Source organism: Pimephales promelas, chromosome 21, assembly GCF_988280905.1.
Source record: "Pimephales promelas chromosome 21, fPimPro1.hap1.1, whole genome shotgun sequence".
Taxonomy (NCBI): domain Eukaryota; kingdom Metazoa; phylum Chordata; class Actinopteri; order Cypriniformes; family Leuciscidae; genus Pimephales; species Pimephales promelas.
In genome coordinates, this window is record NC_142789.1 from 12,433,187 (window position 1) to 12,445,841 (window position 12,655).

A 12,655-nucleotide genomic window follows, 5' to 3' on the forward strand; every position below is an offset into this window, starting at 1 on the left:
GGATTTAGATTTATCGGCCGATATATCGGTTATCACTTTTCAAATATAAAAAAATATCGTTATCGGTACCAACCAAAATGTTCATATCGATGCATCCCTAATAGGAAATTTAAGTAACAGACATTTGTAACAAGTAACTTGGATGTTTGTCATTTCAACTTAAATTACACTAAACTGCCTTAAAAAATTAGTTGAATCTAATAGTTTAAAGCTGTCTGTGGGGGTAGAAATGTTGCTTTATTCCAAATAAACAGATTATGATCCACAAATAAATGTAAAGAGATTCACAAAAATATATCAAATTCATGAATAAATTAGCCTGGTTAAAACCAGACCATTCTCAGTTGTAACCGAGTTATGTTCTGGCAAAGCGTCAAAGACAAATCATTTCCAGAGGGGCGTCACCAACAGACGTCGCAGTTAGACCTAAAACCAATCAGAGAGATGAAGGAGATGACGTATGCAGAGTTTTAAACCAAAAAGGAAATGCTCAAATCGCTTAATACGCACGATAGCTGATTCGAATGAGTTGTAAGGAGTAAACAGTCAGACACAGACCCAGAACCAGATATGAAGAATGAAGACCCGAGTAAGAATTATAAAAAAATAAATAAAGAAAAGTTTTACTGAATATAGTTTGCAGTTTCATCAGCTAAAGTCAGCTTCAAGACTCTAGCAGGAGTTCGTAGGCCGCCTTCTTACAGTTACAAAGATCACAGCTGTTATACCGTTTCCAAGGTCTAAGCTACGTCATTGCTTTCAGGTTGAATGATTCTCATTGGCTAAAAAATAGATAAACATAGTAATTTTCCACACATATACAGATAGACGAAAGCATATCTCCATCGATTATGCAGCTGAGACTCAGAGACACGTCATGACCTTCCAGTTCGCAGATTTGGGCTGCTGGGCGCCAGTATGTCCAGAACAACAACTCAGTCAATCTCCAATAATGGCAGTGGTTCCTTAACCTGCAACCAAAAAGACTAACACACACACACACCGACGGCGACGCACTGCTTTTCCAAGGTTGGATTTGGCCAGGCTCTAATTATAAACAAGAGAGTCGTCTCAAAACATCAAGATAATGCCTTCTTTCACTCAAGGATAGCTAAACTTTAGTGTAACTGAAGTTAGGCTTTAACAAAGAAATGGTCCCTTAAACTATTGGCTTCAATGACCCGACCCCTTTATGTTTTAACCCTTTAAAACAGAGAAGCATCAATAAGTTGCTGACTAATGAATAACTGGATTCAACCTCGTGATAAATACGCGAGTTTGACTTATATAGGTGAAATTACTTTCCCAACAGCTTTTCCCACTTCTTCAGTCAAGTTTAAATACGCAGCAGGTCCGTGGATCTAATGATCCATAGTAATGTTATATTAAACATGTTTCATGCATTTACTACTAGTGAAATGCCCAATTTGCGTTTATTTATCCGTTAAAACACTTGATCACACAATTAATATTTCATACGAATCAGACTTAATATTTTATTGTAAAAGTTACTTAAAGCATCCAAAATGAATGTAAAAAAAATGTATTTGGTATTCTACATAACATTTATGACCTTGTTACCACGATTGTAGTTTAAAAGACAAAATCATCCGTTTTGTCATTTCTTACATCGTGTCTACCCCGTGCGAGTCTTTATACACTGGACAAAGCAAAGGTGCAAAGGATGTCCTTCGTGTAGCCACTACTTCAGCAGAAGAACGGGCATTCGTTTATTATTAATGAATCATTGTGTCTCGCTGCGCCGCATCCAGTGTATAGCCTCTACATTACCACAAATTATGAATTACCGGTATACTATGCATGTAGCCAGCACTCGTCAAGAAGGAAGATTCATATATCTGCAGGTAAGAAAACGTCATGGGCAAAATGTTAACATTACAAATATGTTAGCATTACATTATTGAAGATAATGGGCTATTTGCTTCTGACGCACTGTCACGCCGCTTGATTCCGGTGTAGAGGGTGTTATGATCTAGCCTGGATGCCAGCCTGAATTTCAGCCACAACATTTTTTGGTCGGGAAGTTCGGTCTGGACTTGATCCATTGAGGAGTAATTATGATCAGGCAAAAAAATGTTCGCGCCAATCAAATTGCCAGGGCAGGCTTTATACGATGATGGACAGATGATTTGCAGGGACGTAATCATCACGTTATCAAAGAGCGCTTAACTGGTTTCCCTCGAAGATGACTGCAGCTGGAGAATTGAGATGTAGATTCCGCTGTCGCGTCTGTTGTAAAATGAATCGACAGCGTATTAATTTTAATAGAAAAACATTAAACTGCAATCAAGGCATTTGTCGGTCGGAAAGATATTTTTGATTGACATGATTCGGCAAAAGTGTAACTTATCAGCTGGCTCCGATGGTCGCTAAGAAGATGGGACGTAATGAAAAGCCTGTGGTCGTTGTGATTTCTCCTTTGGTTGCACTCATGGAGGAGTAAGTAAAAGAAGCAACACTCGTTATTTTACTTCTAAAATAAGTAAGCTCTGCAGTTGACAACTGTGTTGCTCTGATTGGTTGTAGGTCTACCGACTATCCAATTGAGTGCAGTGTTTTTTTATATCATAATCAAAAAGCCCAATGAAGCAGTTTCAGACTCATATTCTGACGAATAATATGAGTATGACGAAGTCAGGCTAGTTATGCTCGGGATGGTGATCATAATTTGTGTGTAATCCTGAGTTTATCCTGATGGAAATATAAAAAAGCCTTAAACTCCAACAACCTTTTGAAAACGGGGTGTTTTAACCACAGAAACAGCTGAATTTGAATGAAGCGCTTTGAAGAAAACTTTCAAACGACTTCCACTTGCCATTGCCAGAACATTCAACGACTTCAATTTTCCACAACTTCAAGAAAAGTTCCCACTACAAATGTAGGTGTTCAATTCAGTGAAATGCTGATGATTCTTCTCATAGTTAGATGGATCTTCTCCAGCATTACATCCCTCACTCCTTTTTCCTACACATGTATTTATGTATATTTGTTTAGTTTAATCATATTCATAATTTAGTAAATAAAACATACACTTTATGTATTTGGTTCTGATTCACTGCTTGTAAACAAAGTCTCTTTTACGATCTTGATACATTCTCAAAGCACTGTGCATGTAAAGAAATAAATATACTTCTGTGGCCATGAAAGATACCCTTTTCTTAGAATAAATTAATAATCAAAAGAGTTTGTTGGACGAACTGATTATTCGATTGTAATATCCATTTAGTCACAGCAAGTTAATCCAATTAACTGACACAAATATTATAGGAATTAATTATTTATTAATTATTATAGAAATATAGAATTAGTCATAACAAGTTATTATTGATTATTGATATTTCCTAGAGCTAAGTTAGGAAGCTCAAAGTGAAGATTGGATTTTATTTTAAAAAATAAATCTAGCTTTAATTTCAATGCCAAAAAAAAGCTACTTTTCTGTCTGTGATTGATTATGATGACATATTATATGCACACAGACAGCTTCCACCATTTTACAAGCCTTGATTCAGCGTATCATGCATCTCTGCTTTATTACAAATGCAAAGTCCCTCACTCACCATTGCATTCTTTATGATCTGGTGGGTTGGATGGCACTGACCACCAGCAAAAAATGGCACTTGTATATTTTTATATATTAAGCCATACTAGTAAGTAAATTTCCAGCCTCCCTCTTATCAGCATAGACTGGTTATCAGCTATGCGCCTCCAAGTGGTTGCTTTTTAATGTACCCAGGGTTTAGACAGATCTGGGGAAACTGCATTATTTTCATACTATGCACCCTCAACTGATACATTTAAGAGTATCATAAAGAAAAAATGTGTTAAAGGACACATGTGGTTGTTTTTCTTGAGAGACCATTGTGTTTAAATGATTTTTGCATTATTGTAGGTAGCATATTTTACTATGTTGTGTATGTCTGCTACCTTGTAAGTTAGCATTATAGCTATATAATATAGTACGTTATGGCTGCTAACGACGTTACCTTGGCCATGTCTCTCTTGTAAAAGAGATTTTAGATCTCAATGAGACTTCCTGGTAAAATAAAGGTAAAATAAAATAAACATTCACCATACCTGACACAAAATGGCAACTGCAGATCCACGTTTCGCTGCCTGGATTCCAGTTGTTTCTGCAAAGTGCATCGATCCATTTGGTTCGCTTTTCTTTTGCTTTCGGCAGTCTGTAAAAAGATATATTCGATTTCTTGTTGAATCTGTTTTTACAGTCAATCGCAGAACAGCTCTTTCCCATTTTCCCCCTTTCTACTTCAAGCTCAACACAGCACTGCCACTCAGTGGATTAAACAACTACAGTGACTTCCGTTTATGACGTCGAGTGCAAGCAGAGCATCGGGTACGGTCAATATTATGAAGCTGCAGACTCGGAGCCTGCATCTACAGTCCCCCACCGAGAGTCCCGCATTCTCAGACCCCTCGTTTTTCAAACACAGCGCCTCCTGCTGTTCAAAAGATCGAATAACACCCGCACACAGAGTACAGTGCACGATTATCCAAATGCAATTAAAAACAATAGGATGCAATATTACGGTCTCCAAATAAATTATCCAATAAATATTTGCATTCCCTGCTTAATGCATGGGCAAAAAAACAAAACTAATTGTTACTGATGGAAGGGATACAATTACAGATTGAACTATCTTCAGAAAAATAGCATGTGATATTATATTGCTACAATGTTTTTATTTTATTTTATTTTTATTCAAATTCCAATTTTTCTTTCAGTTCAACCTTGGTCTAATTAACATTACGATGCTAACATTACAAAATCTGTTTTTTGATATTTTGAATGCGAAGCAAAACAAATCAGAATAGACAAAACACCAATAATAAACAATTCTGTACTTTATTTAATGATCACCTAAACATCATCTTGCTGTAAAGAAAAAAGGAAGAAAAAACTGTGTTCGTGACTTTACTTTTCGTCTTCAATTGCATTAAAAAAACGAATTTATAAGTCGCTTTGCATAATCATAAAATGATGTTGCTGGGTTCGGCAGGGGCGACTCCATCGATGTATGGTGTACCCTGAATAGCCTACAACATAGGACCGATAGGCCTATAGCACATGTCTTATATATGTTTAAAGCTAAATAAATTATAAACGTTAGCTATCTAAATATTTTCGGGGGGAAGAGGGCGAAAAAACATACATTAACGTCTCAAATCTTGTTACAGACTAACTTTACAAATTCAATGCACTATTCATATGTTGTATCGATGAGCTAAATTCGTTTTATTAAAAAAATGATCAAACGAGTAGGCTACAACGATTCGCTAAATAAAATTGAAGATAGCTACTCACGTTTTGGCTTAAGTTCTTCACATGTTTATCTGATACAATTTGATAGGAGGCGCTGTCTCGAAAAACGAGGGGTCTGAGAATGCGGGACTCTGGGTGCAGGGGGACTGTAGATGCAGGTCTCCGAGTCTGCAGCTTCATACTACTCGGTACGGTGGCTGAGAGAGCAAAACACAGAGTTCACAAGCAAATAAGCCTGTCTGCTCTATGTCAAGCTATGGTTAGGATACTGTTGAGCCCCGTCTGATTGGTCTGGCAGCGGTGTTGCAACAATCTAAAGAGATATTCTAAATGTTACTCCGAAAATAGGTCACAGTCACAGGTTTAATTCATTTGAAGTACTTGTGCTTTCAAGTTTACACTTCCGTCTGCACCATAGACTGTAAAAAAAGAACTGCAGTAACTGGGCGCGACCAATGACGTCTCTACGTCACGATGTAACAGCTAATGACTCCTTTCAAAAACAATTCATTTCATAGACTCAGAGTCGACTCTCACTTTTGAAAGACAATAACTTTATATACGGTGCACTTTCAGATATAAATCTTTGCAGGATGTTTTCATTCCCTTAGAGCTATCCACACCATATGAACAGTCATTTTCAAAAATCCATGATAGGGGCTCTTTAATGTTACGCTCTTAGATGTAAGAAAGAAATCTACACTGGTGTTCAGGGACAGACATTAAGCTGGTTTAAATCATACTTATCAGACCGTTACCATTTTGTCTATTTAAATCTCTTAAAAATCGAAGATGACGTCTGTAGACTATGGAGAATCGGTGTTAGGCCCTCTGCTATTCTCAATATATATGCTGCCACTTCTTGGTAATATTATAAGAAAACATGGAATTAATTTCCACTGTTATGCTGACGACACTCAATTAGGCTATATATTTCATCATGACCAAATGAAAACACTAACTCATCTAAATTGACAGAGTGTCTTAAAGATATAAAATGCTGGATGACGTGTAATTTTCCTGCTATTAAATTCAGATAAAACGGAGGTATAACTACGGTTAAAAAAACTACTTACAGTACAACTTTAATTTAGAAGGATGTCCTGTTACTTTATCCATACAGTAAAAGACCTGGGTGTACTAGACTGCAACGACTGCAGTGCACTGCCGAATAATATTTAGCAGAATATTAAAAATATCAGAAGTTCAACAATAAAAACCCTGTGTTGTGGGTTGCTAGAGTCGTTATTTGACTGCATTTAGCTTATATAAGAAAATGTTAAAAATGTAAATTGTATTAAAGTTATATATATATTTTTTTATGAATCAAGATAAAAGACAAATACAAAGGGATTGTTTACCCAATGTCCATATTGAGTCAAAGTTGTCTTATGATATTTTGGACCCCTTTGACTTTCAATTTGTGGACAAAAACAGCTGAAACATTCTTCCATATTTTTTTTTAGGGGGGGGGGGGGTATTCTACATAAGAAAGAAAGTCATACATTGAGAATGATATATATGAGAGTGAGTAAATAAGAAGGCCTATGGAATTTTATTTTTTGACAAAACTTTTCCTAACTATCAAATCAATGTCTGTGCTAGACTCACAATCTGGATTCAGCTCTCAGATTTAAACATTATATCGACCTGCAGATTTTTCTCACACTTAAGACATGGCTAGACTGTATATGAATAGGCTATATGGACTTTTATATTTTTATGCGTGGTGTACACAAATACAAACAAAATTATTTTAATAGGCCTAAGTAGGCCTAGCTATATTTGTATGTTTGATAAAAACATGTGACAATTATTAAATGACTTGCATTCGCTTCATTTATTTGCAGATGTAAGTCATAGGCTAATCGTATGTTCAATGTGACTTCGTACTCAGAACCCCTGAGCTCAAGCGATCCTCCAGCCTCAGCCTCCCAGCAGCTTTGGACTACAGGCGCGCGCCACTGCACCCGGCGAGAGCTGAGAGAATCAGCGCTGCTACTGAATCCAGTGGCTCACAGCGCCCTCTAGTGTATGAAAACAAAATACCAGGGAATGATTAGGCAGGATCCGATTAACTAATCATTTTGGTTGCTATATAGTTAAAGGTAAGTGGTACATTTTCTTTTTTTTTTTTTTAATTGCTAAATTATTTTAGCTCAATAAATTTAAATTATAGCTGTAACCACACGTACTAGCCTATTTATCTTAATCTATTCTAATTGGTTAACTTAAGTGATCTTAGTTTAACCAATTAATCATTTGCTTTATCAATAGGTTGTCAGCTGTTTGATCATTCAATATGTAATATAGGCTATTTGTAAAATTCTAAATTACATTTTTGATACATTACAAAAAATATAACATATTGGTGTAAATAGGCTATATATCTAACAGAGAAGCCATATTAAAAATGTATTTTATTATAATAAATAAAAACTGGATTGGATAATTTTATTTGGCCATTAGGGGCTTTATTTTGTGTTCATTTGTTGTTGCTGCTGTTTATAAGATTCCACAGAATAACTGTTCACACAAAAGACTGAGTCTCGCTGTATCGCTCAGGCTGCACTGCAGTGTCTATTCACAGGCGCGATCCCACTACTGATCGACACGGGGACTTTGACCTGCTCCGTCTCCGACCTGGGCCGGTTTACCCCTCCTTAGGCGACCTGGTGGTCCCGGGCTCCCCCAGAAGCACCATATCGATACCGAACTTAGCACGGACACCCGATCGACATAGTCCACTGCAGTCCAGAACCCCTGAGCTCAAGCGATCCACCAGCCTCAGCCTCCCAGTAGCTTGGACTACAGGCGCGCGCCACTGCACCCGGCGAGAGCTGTGAGAATCAGCGCTGCTACTGAATCCAGTGGCTCACAGCGCCCTCTAGTGTATGAAAACAAAATACCAGGGAATGATTAGGCATGGTGAACTGCATTTTATTTGGTACCTATTGTTAAAGATAAGTGGTACATTTTCATTTTTTACATTTTTAATTTAGCACAATGCACAAATCAAATAAAGCTGTTTAACCACATATGGGCCGTAGTCCGAGTTTTCCCATCCACTATTAAATCAGCACAGTTTTAATATAGCCTACATGTGTTTGTTTTGTTTGTTTGTTACATTTTTTTTTTCATTTTATCAACAGAACTTGCTTATGCTTTAACAAAGACTTTTGTGAATTTTGTGCTATGGTTAAGCTCAATGTGGCACAATTGTGTCTACAACAGAACTGAATTTACTCCTTGGCTACTCAGAAAGTAACACTCAGAGATGTTATGCAAAATTGCTCAGAATTATGCAGAGCATGCATCCAGCAACCAATCAGAAACAAGACTTAGCCTAAGTGAAAGTGTCCTAAATCCTTCAGTGTTGTGGACATCACACCCTGGATCTTTTTAATTCAAGTTGGATTTTTATTAGCTGAGGATCTTGTGAGTTTACAAACACTAAACTACAGACATTTTTGATTATGTGTTCTCTATATTTGAAATAAACTCACTATACTAAGACATCATGAACTTAAAGGGATGGCTTCATCAAAAAAATACAAATTCTGTCATCTTTTTTCTCATCCTCGAGTTTCTTTCAAACCTGTATGCATTTATTTCTTCTGCTGAACACAAAGGAAGTATTTTGAAGAATATGGGCGACCAAGCTGACAGACCCCATTGATTTCCATAATGGAGAAAAAAAAATACTATGGAAGTCAATAGGTCCCATTTGCCGACATACTTCAAAATATCTTCACAGAATACGATCATGACCATTACATTTGGATGCACCGAGGATGAATTGCCTGTCTAAATGTCTGTCTAAATTCCCTGTTTGATACACCTTGTTTGTGTCATACAGAAGTTTGATTATCACCAAAATTAAAAGTTAATCATCCCTACACCAAAGAAGTTAGCAATAAGCTGTAGCACTCACACCCATCATCATGATAAGCTTTGAGAGCTTGTCATGACCAACATCAATGCCACCACCCACAATGGACCCCTTACAGTTTATTCAACATAGCAGATCACATGTACGTCATCTTCATTCTGATGTTCACTCTGGAAGAAAGACACTTAGCCAATACTCTTCATTGACGTTCATCACTATAGTAAACTCGCAAAACAAACTCAGTAACACTCTGTAACACGATCTTGACTTCCCAACTAACTATTGCAGACAGTTCAGAATATATCTATTCCCTAACATCCCGCTCAGGAGCATGTGGATTGTACTAAAAGCACTAACTGATTACAGTCTCACAGTTCCATTTTCTCAGTGCTGAGAAAAAAAAAGTATTTAATTAGCCATATTTCATTTTGAATAGGTTATTCTTCAAGAATTAGCGACGGGCCATTTAATTATTAGAAAGGGTGTAGGCTACATTACTTAGTCAATTATTTTTACACACCTCGAAACATTGTTCAGATGATGTATTTCAAGACGTTTGTCAAGTTTTTGTCATTAAAACGCTCTTGCGGGCCGGCAGTGGCGGCTGCTACTCATAGGTTGTCTATACAAACCGGAAGGTTGGTGGTTCAATCGCTGGTTTCAACTGAGCAAATGTCGAGGTGTATTACTTTATGGGGTCTCTTTTATTTTAAAACAGTAGGCCATAGGCTAACCGCTATTGACAGTAGGCCTAATAAATGAAACAAAGCCATTTTACTGTAACAAGTAGCCTACGTTAAGCTATCAATATTTATTTAGGCCTATTTGTTAGGATGTAGGCCTATCTGCAATGATAAACCCGTGTAGAAGGACTATCTTGTTATTTATCTATCCAGTTTACTTTTCTATTGATTATAGATTGGACTATATACTGTGTTTATTAAACCTACGTTTGTGAAGACATCGAACTTAGCAGATCAAGTGCATGATGGGGCTACATGTTTTTCTTGTCATGAATTGAAGAGTTCAGATGCAAAAGCCTCTAAATGCCATTTGAAATTTTCTTCTTTAATGATGATTTTTATCAAACTTGTGTATAGCCTACAAGTTTGATAAAAATCATCATTAACGAAGAAAATTTGCGGTCACTTTAGCCTTGCGTTTTCCTTAACGCCTTAAAGTCCGTCAACCAATCAGATTCAAGCATTCAACAGTCCCGTAGTATAAATTACGAGGCACGGTAAATGTAGGTCAATATAATAAATAGAATGATTTGGATAAAAAAAGTAATGAATTTCGATAGATCATTTGGTCATTGAATGCATTTAGTGTCAAGCATGAAAACTGTCTAAAGAGTTTTTAAGATGAAGAAGATGAGGATGGGGACTGACAGGATACAAAGTCAAAAAAGTTTAAACAAAAAGACACTTTTCATGTAATCATATCACTGATAAAAATACGCATGGTGACGGACTAAATAATGAATAACTGTGATGATTTATGAGTGGTGGGAAACAAAGACAAATCACACAAGTGTCCGATGAAAACAAAACTAAAAGTCTATGAAAACTAACATACGAAGACAGAAGAAATGTCCCGATGTGTCTTCGTAACACGGTCTGTCTTTTGTGCTATGTCTCAAAGACTCAAACGTTTATAATAATTTCACATTTATCTGATTTTATAGTTTAGAAATAGGCTACTCATCCCTTAATATCAAGTACAGAAAATATTCTGACTGTAGTTTCAACAAACTCACTGGGTGCGTTAAAGCATCAATAATATAATATTTAGCTAAACTTTCATTTTAAACTGTACTATTGCTATAACCAGCACACAATAAAATAAATTAATGACACTTCCTTAATCTAGACCTAAGGACTCCTAACCACCTAATGAGTGATCAATTATAATATTCAAAACTATTATGAAAGTACACACAGTCTCAACTTAATTCAAAAGCAGACATGGGTGAGGCTATAATTTTCTCTAATGTCAGTAATGGAAACTGGCCATTTATATTGCCGAATAACAGCAGGTCCTTGACTAGACATGTCAGACATTTTAAAAGTTCACATATCATAAGTGTTGTCAACTGAATCATATAGCAGAGAGTATATAAAGTGCAGTGAAACCATATGACTTCACACTCAGTCAGCATATATGATTCAGATAGGTCTTATAGAAAGTGATGATGGGCATGGTCCCATGTTTAATTCACATGTACATATAATTTTAAAGTGATTAGGGCCGTAAAGAGCTCCACTTATTTTCTCAGCCCTACCAGCCACATCAAAGAAAACTTCAGTTTTAGACTTCGATTCAGCCACACCACTCTGTAAATATGAAAATATTGTCTTTTTGTTGATAATGAAGATGAACAATTGCAATGGCTTCCAGAATGGATAAAATGCAACATGGATGGTTAGCAAACAAAATCTAAATGCTGCATTGCTGCAAAGTTGTGTTCACAGTTGTAATTGCTGTGAAATATGTGCATTTGAGAGTTTATTAACAAAATCTGTGATTCTCTCAACGAAACCTGTATTGTGGCGTCCAAGAATCAAGAATGTATTTGAAATTTCAAACTCATGGCATTTCCTAACAACTTTACATTTTGGCAAATTTGCGGTCAAACCTCAAATCTCATTTGTCTTCCATGTAATTTTTGTACAATCTGCTTATGTCTAAGACTCATTGATACAAATTCATATGAAATTTCCACCTCATACACTGTAAAAAATATATTGTTAGTTTCACTTTAACAAATAAAGTAACCTTGTTGCCTTACAATTTTAAGTTAATACAATAAAGGAGATTGGTTTGATCAATGGAAACTCAAAATATTATGTTATCTGAACCACATGAATTATCTAACTTAATCTAAATTGATTTGACATAGTAAAAATGTTGCGATAACAAATCTTGAATATATTTTTTTTACAGTGTAAAATAGTGGCGAAAATTTCGGTACAATAAAAATAAACATTTGCACGCCATCAATGCGTTTTTGTCTGAGAGATGTTTTAATCTCTTTTATATCACAACGCAAATAAACTGGCCAACCAATTTTGGTCACGTGCCCAAAATAGTCGCTATTGTTACATAAAACTACGACTTGGTGCCACTCAAGAACAGACCAACATTTTACGTGTGAAAAGCAGATATTTTAACATTTCCATTCTAACTTTGTAAGAGTACAGTAGCCCTAGTTTAGCAGCGGGACAAACCATTTTGCTTAAAAACACTGGGAGAAAAAGATAAACTGAATAAAGGATGGATAGAAACATATAACCAAAAATGCCATTCAATTCCCACAAAACGTTACATTAGAAAATCAGGTGTGGAAGAATTTCATAGATCAAGATTTGTGTCATAAATTTGTGTCCTTGCATTACCTTAAATTGCATGACCTCTTTTTTCAGTTCTTAATCGACAAAGGGCGTTAAACTGGCACAAAC

At 36.1% G+C, this 12,655-nt stretch overlaps 1 non-coding gene across 1 annotated transcript; it reads right to left on the minus strand.

Annotated features, from left to right (window-relative positions):
- Nucleotides 1–7,838: 7,838 nt before the first annotated feature.
- Nucleotides 7,839–8,137, minus strand: LOC148970423 (signal recognition particle RNA). Its single transcript, XR_016148920.1, has one exon.
- Between the last annotated feature and the right edge of the window lie 4,518 nt (nucleotides 8,138–12,655).